Here is a 16,340-nt window from a genome sequence, read left to right on the forward strand (position 1 = left end):
TCTGTTTTGTGTGTGTTGAGTTTCAGGAGTTCTTTATAGATCCTGGATATCAACCTTTTGTCTGTACTGTCATTTGCAATTATCTTCTCCCATTCCGTGGGTTGCCTCTTTGTTTTGTTGACTGTTTCCTTTGCTGTGCAGAAGCTTTTGATCTTGATGAAGTCCCAAAAGTTTATTTTCGCTTTTGTTTCCTTTGCCTTTGGAGACATATCTTGAAAGAAGTTGCTGTGGCTGATATTGAAGAGGTTACTGCCCATGTTCTCCTCTAGGATTCTGATGGATTCTTGTCTCACATTGAGGTCTTTTATCCATTTTGAGTTTATTTTTGTGTACGGTGTAAGAGAATGGTTGAGTTTCATTCTTCTACATATAGCTGTCCAGTTTTCCCAGCACCATTTATTGAAGAGCGAAGATTATTTGACCATAGAGTTGAGGGTCCATATCTGGGCTCTCTACTCTGTTCCACTGGTCTATGTGTCTGTTTTTATGCCAGTACCATGCTGTCTTGGTGATCACAGCTTTGTAGCAAAGCTTGAAATCAGGTAATGTGATGCCCCCAGTTTTATTTTTGTTTTTCAACATTTCCTTAGCTATTCGGGGTCTCCTCTGGTTCCATACAAATTTCTGGATTATTTGCTCCAGCTCTTTGAAAAATACCAGTGGAATTTTGATTGGAATGACATTAAAAGTATAGATGACTCTAGGCAGTATAGACATTTTAATAATGTTTATTCTTCCGATCCAAGAGCATGGAATTGTCTTCCATCTTTTTGTGTCTTCTTCAATTTCTTTCATGAGCGTTCTGTAGTTCCTCGAGTACGGATCCTTTACCTCTTTGGTTAGGTTTATTCCCGGGTATCTTATGGTTCTTGGTGCTATAGTAAATGGAATCAATTCTCTAATTTCCCTTTATGTATTTTCATTGTTAGTGTATGAGAAAGCCACTGATTTCTGTACATTGACCTTGTATCCTGCCATGTTACTGAATTGCTGTATGAGTTCTAGTAGTTTGGGGGTGGAGTCTTTTGGGTTTTCCATATAAAGAATCATGTCATCTGCGAAGAGAGAGAGTTTGACTTCTTCATTGCCAATTTGGATACCTTTTATTTCTCTTTGTTGTCTGATTGCTGTTGCTAGGGCTTCTAATACTATGTTGAACAAGAGCGGTGAGAGTGGGCATCCTTGTCGTGTTCCTATTCTCAACAGGAAGGCTGCGAGCTTTTTCCCATTGAGGATGATATTTGCTGTGGGTCTTTCATAGATAGATTTTATGAGGTTCAGGTATGTTCCCTCTATCCCTATACTTTGAAGCGTTTTAATCAGGAACAGATGCTGGATTTTGTCAAATGCTTTTTCTGCATCAATTGAGAGGACCATGTGGTTCTTCTCTCTTCTCTTATTGATTTGTTCTATCACATTGATTGATTTGCGAATGTTGAACCATCCTTGTAGCCCAGGAATGAATCCCACCTGGTCATGGTGGATAATCTTTTTAATATGCTGTTGGATCCTGTTTTCTAGGATCTTGTTGAGAATCTTAGCATCCATATTCATCAGTGATATTGGTCAGAAATTCTCCTTTTTGGTAGGGTCTTTGCCTGGTTTGGGGATCAGGGTAATGCTGGCTTCATAGAAAGAGTCTGGAAGTTTTCCTTCTGCTTCAATTTTTTGAAACAGCTTCAGGAGAATAGGTGTTATTTCTTCTTTGAAAGTTTGGTAGAATTCCCCAGGGAATCCAGTTTTGGTGGTTTTTAAATTTCTTTTAATCTACAACAGTTTTCTCTTCCTCCATTTTTAATGTCATTTGTTGAGGAAACTGGTTTAGTTGGTCTGTAGAATTTTTCATATTTTGGATCTGGCTGATAGTATCTTTGTGATAAAGGTAACTTTGTGAACTGATAGATGGAATTAGATCTACAAACTTGCTTAAGTCCAGAGTATTTTAATTTTAGTTTGTTTTAGTTGTTGTGGACTTCCTATTGTTTGCCATTAAGAACAAAATTCTAGATTTTATTTCTTAATAAAACTATTCACTTCATCTAGATTTTGATATATATTTGCCTTGAATTAGAGGAAGACCCACATAGTGGTTTTTACATTTATTGGGTTTGAAAGGTTATTTCCCTTTTATCCTTTTATTTTTTCTCCCACTTAGAAAAATTAAAGTTAACTAGTAATTTTTCTATTTTGTAGGTGTTTTACAAGAACGAGGTTATGATTTTAAAAATCACATCTAACTTTGCTCTTGTCTAATTCATTAATTTCTCATATTTCAAAATTTTTTCTATTGGTCCTCTTATAATATTTTTTCTTCTAGTTTTTATATTTAGAGTTGAATTTGTTGATTGCATTTTAGCTTCATTATTGACATTGTATGCATTTGTATTTTATATTGTGCTTTCTTCCAAACTGAATGACTTGCTGAGTATTTCATGTTTTTTTTTGTTTGTTTTTGTTTTTTTACTTTCTGCCTTTCATTGTTCATATGGAATTTCCACTTATGTGAACTGTCTATGGATCCAACATAAGACATCAGTTCTACTTTGAAATCTTGTTATCATATAAAATTTCCAAAAAGATGAATCTATTAATGCACTGATTCTTTTCATTTTCTGTCTCTATTCAAACTTCATTCCTCTGAACAATTAAGTCTCTTGCATCCATGTCTTCTTTGCCATACTGAAAAAGAATTATGAAAAAGGCTGAAGCTATGCCTCCCTCACAGTGGTGCCTGTATGTTCACTGTTCTCTTGTTCTACTATAATGCTCTTTTTCAGATTCATGAGTCCTGAATCTAGCCCAGATGAAGAGTAGGGCAAAATGTATTCTTTGCTGTACATTATTGCAATTTTCTGCTAAATTTCTTTTTATACAGCAGAAGAAACAAATTTAAGGTGGACTAATAAAATGAGAGAAGAATATTTGTTTCTCAAATAAAATGTTCCTACTATTTTTTCAATTTTTATTTAAATAAGCACAACACCTAATAGGGCATCTTGCATATTGATAATATTCAATACATTTTTTATTGAAAAAGTGGAAAATGTGTAAACTTTATATGATTATGTCATAAAAATATGGTTGATGACATTAAGCAATTAAGTCTTCTAAATACCCAGATAGTTTGTCAGAATGTATGTATGATTTTGATTATTTCAGTTACATTTACTATTATAAGCAATATTTCAGTTGCATTTACTATTATATCATTATCTCAGTAGATAATAATTGAATGAGTAAATGCATGAGAACTCTACCTCCAATGATAGCACTTTTGGAAACTGAAGCAGATGTAGTCTTTTAAAAGCCTTTCATAAAACCAAACCATTTCCAGTTGCATTATTCTTGCTTTGTAAGACTTTTATGTACAAAAAATTATTTGTGATTAAATAATATCAAGTTCATGAGTTTTAAAAGCAAAAGTTTTGATAGCATTTTAAGGTAATTACAGCCACTTAAAAAAGTACTTTTAAATAAGTATCCTCCCTGCTAACATTAAAATATTTGTCTAAGCACATAGACAAATTCTTAGCAATAAGTTTCACAAATAGTTAAAAATTTCTGATAAATATTAATTGCCACTTTTATTCTGACACATAATATCAATGAAAAAATTATTATTAGAATTACTATTTGTACAAAATTATTTTTTTTAAAGTAGGCTCCAAGCCCAGTGTGGAGCCTAATGTGGGGCTTGAACTCAGGACCCTGAGATCAAGACCTGAGCTGAGATCGAGATTCAGAGGCTTAATAGACTGAGCCACCTAGGCACTCCCAAAATTATTTTATAGTAATTACAAACCACTTGAAAATTTTCAGTGCTTCTAATTGGTCTTCTAATAATGATGTCTCATTTTAGAGAGACTGATTAAATTAAAAACTTTCTTATATTTCCCTATGTCTTTATGCTTTTTTCCTTAGAGCATGGTATCTATTGTATGCTTTTTGACTTCCTTATTTATATTCTTGTATTTTCATGAAAAATAAAGCAATAATATTTGTCTAAATAAATGAATGATGCTTTTCTGTTTCTGCTATATTTCTTCCCTATGTATGATTCTTAGATAGCAATATCCAGTTTTTCTATATTGCTTAATATACATTTTTACAGAAAATTCTGTTTATAAACTAGTGTTTATACTGGAGAGTAGTCTATTAAACTCTATGTGCCTCCTATACCACTGCTTCCCCTGGACCTAACGTAGGTCTGTGGGACTAGGTATTCAGTTGGTATTATGTGTGGGTACCACCTTGGCAACAGTGGATTTGAGAAGTCACATAATTCACGACCTTTCAATCTATAGTCCTCTCATCATTTTTTATTGTTTCTGTTTTTTCTATTTCTATATATCCATTCCATGCCTAATGATACATGGGATCAGGCCTTGTGACTATGGCTTATATCGTCGCTATGAATGCCATGTTTAGTTAAAAATATCTGAGACTATGATATTAATAAGGATAGCTACTCAAAAGTACTAAAATTTCTGTATGGACCAAATGAGTGGTCATCTTATGATGTAAATCAGTGATCATATAGCATATATGATATATATATATATATATATATATATATATATATATATAGTGATCATATTACCTATTTGTAATAAAACTGATAAGAGAAATGATAATGGACATTTGACATGTATGCAATAAGTTATTGAATGTTAGAATTCATCACAAATTACCTACTAGATGGTGTGCCTGGGTGGCTCAGTTGGTTGAGTCTGCAGTAGGCTCATGTCATGCTCAGGGTCTTGGGATGGAGTGCCGCACCTGCACCAGCGACTGTGCAGCATGGCAAGCAAATCGCTTCAATGGCTGCTAGTCCAAGGGTACGTGCCTGAAGTGGCTAAGCCCTCTGGTATTGGGTCGCAGAAGCTCCCAAGAAGCTGTGTTCCACTCCTGGGGATCTGCTGGGCCGCATTCAGCACCTGGGTGTTTCTTATCACCATTGCTTTAGGCTTATTGTTTCTTGGCAATCGCTCTCAAACAACAGAACTGTTACAAATAAAGACTCTGATCTAGGTCAAGCTTTAATCATTATGCTTAAGAATTCTTCGGGGTCTTTTGGGGAAATTTTAGACGCCTTACAAAAGTTAGAACTAGGAAGACTTACAAGAAATAGGAATAAGAGATCCACACAAAGTGAAACTAAAAGTAAACACGATAAGGATGAAGATTATTATAAACATTTAGGATTAAAAGTACGTCGGGGAAATCACACATTGCAAGTAGAGATTGGGGGAAAATGGTGGACGCCTGGCACGTATACAGGTCCTTATAAATTGCAACCCACTAATGCACTAATTCCTTACACAGGAATATATGATTCAAGCCTCACGCGGTGGGTTACTCATAAGGGAAGGAAAGTAAAATATAGTTCCCTAAATAGATGGACAAAGGTACAATTAATCAATATCCGTTAGGTCGGTTCGCCCCGCTGAAGGGACTAAATAGGCAATAGGAAACTAGTCAAAACCGCATGTCCAGCAAGTATAACCTCAGGCTGAATAGCTATTGTTTAGGCTAACTTTAGGCTAATACGTAACCAAATGTTAGGCTATTCTGAGTAAGAAACATCATATTTGATCCTGTGCCAATGTTCCATGTACAATGCATATAAAAATTGATATTCACCGCAATAAATCGCAGCAGCTGATACACGCCTTGAGTGTGCCTCTCTGTCTGCCACGCCGAATCCACCCCATACCTGCTTATCCAAGGATCCCCCCGCAGACTCACCGCTGACAGTCCGCGGCAGCTGGCGCCCGAACAGGGACCTTGGGACAGGTGTATTCTTTTTCTCCTATTTCAGGGGTGGATAGGATCTCACCGAGGGAGCTGCAGTCCCGCCTGATAAAGAAGGTATAGCAGGTTAAGGGTGAGTAATAAAGGAATATTAAGTGCATCATGGGCGGCTCAGGATCAAAAGGTCAGAAACTTTTTGTGTCAGTTTTACAACGCCTTCTCGCTGAACGGGGGTTAAAAGTAAAAGAGGGCACAGCTATAGAATTTTATCAGTTCCTTATGAAAGTTTCCCCATGGTTTCCTGAAGAAGGAGGTCTTAATTTAGAAGACTGGAAACGGGTCGGGAGAGAAATGAGACGGTATACAGCAGAGCATGGGGAAGAATCAGTCCCTCGACAGGCTTACCCCATATGGTTACAAATGAGGGAAATCCTAACAGAACAATCAGACTTGGTATTGTTATCAGCAGAAGCTGCCTCCATAACAAAAGAGGCTACAAAACTTTGTGGAGATAATAAAAAGAATTATGGTTCCACTCATGGCAAAGATTTGCCTAATACTGATAGTGATGATATTCTTTCTCCTGAAGATGAGGCTGATTTAGAGGATGAGGCAGCACCGTACCATGAAGATCAGGATGATTATGTACTAATGGCTCGCCCCAAAGTGAAACATAAAAGGCCAGTCCCTGCCCCACGTCGAAAGTATATGCCTCCTGTGGGATTTGCAGGAGCCATGGCTCAAGCAAGAGATGAAGGGGATACCTCCTTCGTTTTTCCAGTAGTATATACTGGAGATAGTGATGATGAGGATTCTCCTGTCTGGGAACCATTGCCTTTAAAAACTCTAAAAGAATTGCAAGGAGCCGTAAAAAATATGGGGCCTTCAGCACCCTATACCATACAGGTGGTTGAAATGGTTGCTAGCCAATGGTTGACTCCACACGATTGGCATCAAACAGCAAAATCAACCTTAACACCAGGGGATTATGTAGTATGGAGAACAGAATATGAAGATAAATGCAAAGAAACAGTACAAAGGTACTCAGGTAAACGAGGCTTGAAGATAACTTTAGATATGCTGTTAGGCACAGGAGCTTACCTTACCCCTGTGTCCCAGATTAAGCTAACAAAAGCTGTATTGAAGGAAGTTACTACTAATGCAGTTTTAGCATGGAGGGCTATTCCTCCACCAGGGGCCAAAAAGACTGTCTTGGCTGGAATAAAGCAAGGTAATGAAGAACCATATGCAGATTTTGTCTCCAGACTAGAGGAAGCCTTAAATAGAATGATGCCTCATTGCGAAGGCACAGACATATTATTAAAACAATTAGCATGGGAAAATGCCAACTCCTTGTGTCAGGATCTTATAAGACCCTTGAGACGCACAGGGACTATGCAAGAATATATTAAAGCATGCATAGATGCTTCCCCTGCAGTGGTTCAGGGGATGGCCTATGCAGCAGCCATGAAAGGACAGAAATATACTGCCTTTATAAGACAAACTTATGGTAATGGGAAAAGACCCAATGGCCAAGCAAATCAAGGGCTTACATGTTTCTCCTGTGGGAGTTCAGGTCATATGAAAAAGGACTGTCCAAAAGGGACAAAAGAGGTCAAAAAACCCCCACCAGGTGTATGCCCCAGATGTAAAAAGGGAAAACATTGGAAGAATGAGTGCAGATCAAAATTTGACAAAGAAGGAAATAGACCTTAACCTTTATACAGATTCAAAATATGCGGCTGGCCTATTTCCTGCTCTGGAAACTGCAACCGTTTCTCCTCGAACAAAAATCACTAAGAAATTGAAAGAATTAAAACTATTGATACTGCAAAGAGTCAATAAATATCATGTTGCACATATAAGAGGTCATACTCAATTACCCGGACATCTTAGTCAAGGGAATGCTCTTGCTGATTCTTATACAAGAACCATGACAGCTTTAGAAGAAGGAATTAATAGTCATGCCTTGCATCATCAGAATGCACAGGCTTTAAGGTATGAGTATAAATTGACCAGAGAACAAGCTAGGGAGATAGTCAAACGATGTAAACATTGTCCAGAATCAAATAGTACACAGAAGATGGAAATCAATCCTAGAGGATTAAGACCTAATAACATTTGGCAAATGGATGTAACACATATCCCAGAATTTGGAAAATTGAAATATGTGCATGTGACAGTATACACATACATATTCTCATTTAATTTATGCCTCAGCTCGAGCAGGAGAAGCTACAAAGGATGTTATGCAACATATGATAGCCAGCTTAGCATATATGGGCCGCCCTCAACAGATAAAAACAGATAATGGCCCTGCTTATACATCAAAAGGATTCCAAAGATTTTTGGATAATTGGCATATTCAATGCAAAACAGGAATTCCTTATAACCCTCAAGGACAAGGAATTGTGGAACGGACTCATCAAATTCTTAAAGCACAAGTGCAAAAATTAAGATCTGCTAATTCATATTATTCTCCCCATCATATTTTAAATCACGCACTATTTGTACTTAATTATTTAAATCACAATGATCAAGGTACAACTGCCGCAGAAAGACATTGGAGAAAGCCTGAAAATGATAGGCATCCCTTGGTAAAATGGAAGGATCTTTTAGAAGGAGTTTGGAAAGGGCCCGATGTGTTAATTGCCTCTGGACGAGGCTATGCTTGTGTATTTCCACAGGATGCAGAATCCCCCATCTGGATCCCAGATCGGCTCATTCGGCACTGCTCAGCAGAAGCAACGACCGAAGCCGAAACGAAAGCACAAACGACAAATAAGCGAGATCAGCCGCAAGTTCAGCCGGATGCAACTGGAGAAGAAAACAACAACAAAAAGAAAGTTCCAACCTTCACTCAACTGCGAACGCTAACCCAAGAGGCAAAAGCAATCCTGACGAAAACTCAGACACCTGATCAACCTATGTATTTGTTCTTGGCAATGTTAGCTGTACTTAACGGTCAGATGACCATGGCCGATGCAGAGAGTTTTTGGGCATACATCCCAAAACCTCCCTTATTACACCCTGTAGGTTGGCATGAAGGAGAACATGTTAAAGTAATGACTAATATTACTGAAATTTTAGGGGGATCCCCTGATTTCCACATGGGCCAAAATTCTTCAGGGTATGTAAATTATCAAGGGCTCTCTGATGCCCTGCCCATATGTCTCACACTTAAAGGAGTCCCACCTCCCGGATGTCTGTCAGTCAGCTATAGAACCTTTCTGACAGACACTCCAGAGGCAAGCAAGGAATCAGGATAGCGTAAGAACGTACCAGAAGGTAAGAGACGTATGTGGGAAATTCAACTACAGACTTTGGGATATTATAATTATAATGATACAGTAGATCCTAAAGAGAAAATCCCTAATCATTTAAAACACTGTCCTCTTAAATATAAAAAAGATTATTACTGGGAAGGATATGAAGACGAATATCCTCATTGGCTTGATTGTGGCTTTATGTATAAGGGATGTAAATACCATCCTATAGGGAGTAAAGAAGAGATATGGGATTTCTCTATGTCTTCCCCTGACTACAACTACAATGCTTATTTGATAAATAACACCAATAAATTCAATAATTACCAGCCACCAGCACAGCAGCCCATTAGTAGATGGTATTCTGCAGGATGGGTATCACCCATTTGGTTCTTAAAAGATATAACGAATGATAAATTCTTTCCAGGGCAAAGTGATCTGTTTAGATTAACTGCTGCAGCTAATATGATTTTAGTGAAGGAACCTAAGAGTACTGCTTATACAATTCATGCTGCTATAGCCTGTGTGCCATATCCTTTTGCTCTTTTAATAGGATCTAATAAGATGATACATGTGAAAAAATATGATAATTCATATGAAATTCATTGTCCTGCTTGTATTTTATCAAATTGTATTGATTCTAACTTTGATAAGAACCTATCTACTGTAATTGTGGTCAAAAGACCTGCTTACGTATTAGTGCCTGTAGATTTAGGAAATAAGACATGGTATGAAAATTCAGCCTTACAAACTTTGAAGACACTCAATGAATTGATCAGACCTAAACGCTTTATAGCAGGTCTCATATTAGGTATCACTGCACTCATTGCTATCATAACATCTTTTGCAGTTTCAACCACAGCGTTAGTAAAAACAATGCAAACTGCACATTATGTGAATAAAATGCATAAAAACATAACCTTAGCTCTTTCAGAACAACGTATTATTGATCAAAAACTAGAGATCAGATTAAATGCTTTGGAAGAAGTAGTATTAGAATTAGGGCAAGATATGGCTAACCTAAAAGCCAGACTGTCCACCAAATGTCATGCAGATTTTAAATATATCTGCGTAACTCCATTGTCATATAATGCTACTGAAGACTGGAATAGAACTAGAAATCACTTATTAGGAATTTGGAAAGACACAGATATTTCCTACAACATGAGAGAATTGCAGGATAAAATAACAGAAATGAGCAATGCTCATCTCAGTTCCTGGGACATCAGTGGACTAGCTTCTTCCCTCACCGAGAAAATTAAAAATTTGAATCCATGGACATGGATTCAATATTTTATATGCCTTGGTGTAGGAGCTTTATTAGCGCTCATTGTCATTATTATCTTTCCCATTCTTTTTAAGGTGTTACTGCGGTCCCTAGCAAACCTCAAGGAGGAGGTAGCTATCATTCGTCTAAAAAATAAAAAAGGAGGAACTGCCGCACCCGCACCAGCGACTGTGCAGCATGGCAAGCAAATCGCTTCAATGGCTGCTAGTCCAAGGGTACGTGCCTGAAGTGGCTAAGCCCTCTGGTATTGGGTCGCAGAAGCTCCCAAGAAGCTGTGTTCCACTCCTGGGGATCTGCTGGGCCGCATTCAGCACCTGGGTGTTTCTTATCACCATTGCTTTAGGCTTATTGTTTCTTGGCAATCGCTCTCAAACAACAGAACTGTTACAAATAAAGACTCTGATCTAGGTCAAGCTTTAATCATTATGCTTAAGAATTCTTCGGGGTCTTTTGGGGAAATTTTAGACGCCTTACAAAAGTTAGAACTAGGAAGACTTACAAGAAATAGGAATAAGAGATCCACACAAAGTGAAACTAAAAGTAAACACGATAAGGATGAAGATTATTATAAACATTTAGGATTAAAAGTACGTCGGGGAAATCACACATTGCAAGTAGAGATTGGGGGAAAATGGTGGACGCCTGGCACGTATACAGGTCCTTATAAATTGCAACCCACTAATGCACTAATTCCTTACACAGGAATATATGATTCAAGCCTCACGCGGTGGGTTACTCATAAGGGAAGGAAAGTAAAATATAGTTCCCTAAATAGATGGACAAAGGTACAATTAATCAATATCCGTTAGGTCGGTTCGCCCCGCTGAAGGGACTAAATAGGCAATAGGAAACTAGTCAAAACCGCATGTCCAGCAAGTATAACCTCAGGCTGAATAGCTATTGTTTAGGCTAACTTTAGGCTAATACGTAACCAAATGTTAGGCTATTCTGAGTAAGAAACATCATATTTGATCCTGTGCCAATGTTCCATGTACAATGCATATAAAAATTGATATTCACCGCAATAAATCGCAGCAGCTGATACACGCCTTGAGTGTGCCTCTCTGTCTGCCACGCCGAATCCACCCCATACCTGCTTATCCAAGGATCCCCCCGCAGACTCACCGCTGACAGTCCGCGGCAATGGAGCCCTGTGTCAGACTCCCTGTTTAGCTTCTCCCTTTCCCTCTGCCCCTCCCCCGTGTCTCAAACAAACAAGTACAATAAAAAAAATTATGTATTAGAGATTGTTCATTACCCTAAGATATCTGAATATCTTTTGTAGCTTTGGTGCATGTAAATTTTGGAGATGGACTTGAAAAGGTAGGTTGGAAAAAAAGTTTGGAGAAGTTTTGAATGGCTGAGGATTTGGGGCTTTATTCAAATTGCAATAAGGACTCAGAAGATTTTTGACTAGAGTAACTTGGTAAGAGCTGAACTATATTTGAATGCATAATCTTATATATGGGCATGCCTCTGGACTGTTAGACAACATTATCAATGAAGAAATATGATGCCTTAGCCATCCTAAGAAATCTGAGAAAAAGGAAAATTAGGTGATAAATGTAAATCTACCACCACACCCCATCACCCAACTTAATGGAACCTTGTTTCTATGAATGTCATCATTAAGAAAAACTGCCCTATCAATAGTGGACTGATTTTCTGATTTCACCAGGACATTTCACTGTACTGAGACAAAATTATAGCAGTCCAATGGAAATATTGTGGGGTAAATTTATGTCAATATGTTAAATATTAATTAATTAGTATTCTAGGCTACAGGGAGAGGAATAAAACTTCAAGACCTTGATCCAAGGTCTGAAGAAAAGATTAAAAACTCAGTGTATGGAACATACTTATTCAGAAGGATAATTTATTTCTTCTAATAGTTAGGAATAAGGTTGCTTCTTACATAGGGAAATCTATCTCATAAATTTCTACCTTCCCATTCTCAGTGATACACTAAAAAAGGGGTGGGGGAGCTGAATTACAGCCAAATCAAGAAAGAATGAATATTTTTTTCCCATCTCTACTTTCCTAATTCCTAAATCGTCCTAGATCCCCAAAAGCAAAAAATCCTTAGAATTCCAGGTACAATGAAGAGTAGCCTTGTAAAGGAGTTAGGATCCTCTAGTCAAACATCTTCATTTTTTGCAAATGAGGAGTGTTAGTGCTATAGGACACAGAAATAACAGAGGCAGTTCCTTATAACTTCAATTCTAATTTCAACACACCAGGCTTCCTCTATGTATATTCAACAAACTACCACCTGGGAAGAAGAGACATAATTAATTAACTGAATTCAGGAGTCTGGTGCAGTCAACAGGCCCAGGATTTGTGTTGTATAAAATGGTGATACAAGTCAACCACACCGAAAGTCTGAAGTTGGAATGAAGGCCCTGACACTAGTTGAGTAAGAGAGAATTAGGTTATTCTGAAGGAGGGTGGGGGAACGAAGCTGTCGGCTGAACTGGTAAGAGAGCTTCTGTGGCCAAGAGTAAAATATAATGCAATGTTTAAGGGTTATTGCTCTAACAAGGAGCAATAACTATAAAGCCCTTGGTGTTAAATTTGCATAATCCAAAAAACTACCCATAGACAGCATAATTTCCCTTTTCACTGGGTGAATCTCATGGTTACTACATAACAGGTATTTCTCACAGGAAGCCTTTGCAGCTCAAGACAGCTGAGCCATAAATCTTATTATCTGCCAGAAACTCAGGATTTTACTATCTCATACCTAGATCAGATTTTTTTTGGTATGCTTTACTATGTCCAAGACAGTGGAAGGACAAGTTTATAACTATTGTTTTTCATTATCTTATGACCTGTTTGAAGATCTTATGACCTGCTCACATTACTGCAGAAAATGTAGTGCCAGCCAGTGGGCACCGTCAGACTTCTACTGGGTTCTTAAGCCCTGTCAGCCTTATCACAAAAGGGTGTGTGTACTCCTCTCACAGATGCAGCATGTCAGGTAGAGTTCTAATAGGATGGAGAGATGCTGGAAATTCAGCCACTATTTAAGGAGGACTTACTTCTTCTTTTTTTTTTTTTAGAGAGGGAGAAAGAGAGAGAACTGGAGAGGTGGGGGGGGGGGATGAGAGAGAGAATCTGAAGCAGGCTCCATGCTCCATGCAAGTCCAAAGCAGGGCTCAATCTCTGGGCCCTGAGATTATGACCTGAACCAAAATCAATAGTCGAATGCTTAACTGACTGAGCCACCCAGATGCCACAATATTTTTTCTCTATTTTACAATACAGAAAATCTGTAAAATAAAATTACACTTACACTAAGATTGGAAAAACAGACAAGCTCTGAATTTTTTCCTCATCAACACTGCATACAGAAGTCATGATATTTTAACTTTTTAAAAAATTATTTCTTTTCAGCGTAACAGTATTCATTGTTTTTGCATGACACCCAGTGCTCCATGCAATACGTGCCCTCCTTAATACCCACCACCAGGCTCCCCCAACCTCCCACCCCCCACCCCTCCAAAACCCTCAGATTGTTTTTCAGAGTCCATAGTCTCTCATGGTTCACCTCCCCTTCCAATTTCCCTCAACTCCCTTCTCCTCTTCATCTCCCCATGTCCTCCATGTTAATTGTTATGCTCCACAAATAAGTGAAACCATATGATAATTGACTCTCTCTGCTTGACTTATTTCACTCAGCATAATCTCTTCCAGTCCCGTCCATGTTGCTACAAAAGTTGGGTATTCATCCTTTCTGATGGAGGCATAATACTCCATAGTGTATATGGACCACATCTTCCTTATCCATTCGTCCGTTGAAGGGCATCTTGGTTCTTTCCACAGTTTGGCGACTGTGGCCATTGCTGCTATAAACATTGGGGGTACAGATGGCCCTTCTTTTCACTACATCTGTATCTTTGGGGTAAATACCCAGTAGTGTAATTGCAGGGTCATAGGGAAGCTCTATTTATAATTTCGTAAGGAAGCTCCACACTGTTCTCCAAAGTGGCTGCACCAACTTGCATTCCCACCAACAATGGAAGAGGGTTCCCCTTTCTCCACATCCTCTTCAACACACGTTGTTTCCTGTCTTGCTAATTTTGGCCATTCTAACTGGAGTAAGGTGGTATCTCAATGTGGTTTTAATTTGAATCTCCCTGATAGCTAGTGATGATGAACATTTTTTCATGTGTCAGATAGCCATTGATATTTTAACTTTTTAATTTACTGTAATTTTGATTTTTAATTTCAGCTTTTTAGATCAATTCTGAAATATCAGAGTCATTCACCTAAATGAATATATTAGCTATATCAGACTGAACTTTTGTATAGAGGATAATAGGATAAGTTTTAGGATGAGGGAAGGGATATACAGTCTTAAAGATTTTGATCTTTATTCTAAGAGTGATCATAAGTTATATTTAAAGTTTTAAATGCAGTTGCATCCATGGGTGGGAGAATGGTGCTGATCTTAGTGGTTTGGTGTTTTATAAAGGTGATATTGGCCCAAATGCAGACAGTGGTAAGAGAAAATACTAGAAAGTGCACATAGATTATTAAAGAGTTATGTCAGTACTCTAGATGGATGATAGACTTTTGAGAGAAGTGGATGGTTATAACAGATATTAAGGAGATAAAAGCCATGGGCTTGATAATGGTTTTGACAGGGTTTCAAGGGGAGTTCAGTGTCAAGGGATGAATATCAGGTTTCTTTCTTTAAAAATGGGATAATGATGATGCCATTAACTGAAAATGGGAAGGCAGGATGATAGTGATAGTGTTGGAAAAGACTGAATTTGGATCTGTATATTCTGAGTTTCATGAGTCTTAGAGACACTGAAAGAAACTATCAGGTGGTTGGAATGTGACAACATCAAGAGAAATAAGAGAAAGGAAATTCATATGACCTAAAAACTGCTCAGGGGCAGTTTGTCAAGTCGCCCTTGCAGGGCACTCTATTGACACAAAGTGTGCTTCTAATTGTCACACCTGGTGTGTCTGGGTTATTCCCTGATTAGCTCACAATGCCCAGTAGAACAGCTTCACCTCAGTCCTACAGGGAATCCATTGGTAGCTTTCACTGAGGGAATTCCAAAGTTATTTTTTTTTCATGAATAGATTTGAAAAAGAGTACAAATAAACATGTCCCCATGTTGAGGTTTCCAAGGAAAATCTTTGCCAAGTAATCACTGCTTCATTCTGCACCTTCCACTTTTCTTCATTTGAAGTTTCCAATATGAAGTACAGCTGTGGACATGAAAACAGCCAGCAGCTTCATCAGTTTGGTAATTCATAAAGATGACTGGCCCCCAAAATGTAAAGTCTGGTAGAGGGAAATTTACATTTTTTTCCCCTTTGGAAACCCACCATCTTTCATTAAAGATACCCATCATTTCTCACTCTCCAAAAGACTTAAAGAAACTGAGCGAGGGCACTAGGATCTAATTTCCATTATTTGTAGTTTTTCAATTTGCTTATTTGATAGTGAAATATCCAGGTCAGAAATGAAAATCCTGGCAACCCTATGAGATTTTCTGTTTCTCTTCAGGATGACAATTCTGGATGCTTGTCATGAGTACTAAATGTTTGATTGTTGAAGAGACACATATAATATTTCTTTTTAATAGTAACAAGATAAGAGAAAAATGAGACAAATGAAAAAATAATGATAATAACTGAAAAGTTTCAAAGATTATTTCATATTATGGACAAATTTCTTTGTCAGGCTAAGGACAATTAAGTTATATTGCTTAAACTTCCTTAATTTGTTAATGGAATTGTGAAAAAATAACTAAAGTCACCACTGATAATGTTCTTCAGCCTCTTAATTCCAAATGGGTATATGTGTGTATATATCTATGTGTGTGTGTGTTCATAGGGACACACACACACACACAGTGTATATCTACATCTATCTACCATCTATCTAAAAAAATATATATACTTATACACACATATAAATATATATAATATAGAGATAGGTAAATAGATAGGTAGATAGATAGATAGATATAGAAAAAAATCCAAGTCCTTATTAGCCCTTGACTAAT

Source organism: Lutra lutra, chromosome 1 (genome assembly GCF_902655055.1).
Source record: "Lutra lutra chromosome 1, mLutLut1.2, whole genome shotgun sequence".
Classification (NCBI taxonomy): Eukaryota; Metazoa; Chordata; class Mammalia; order Carnivora; family Mustelidae; genus Lutra; species Lutra lutra.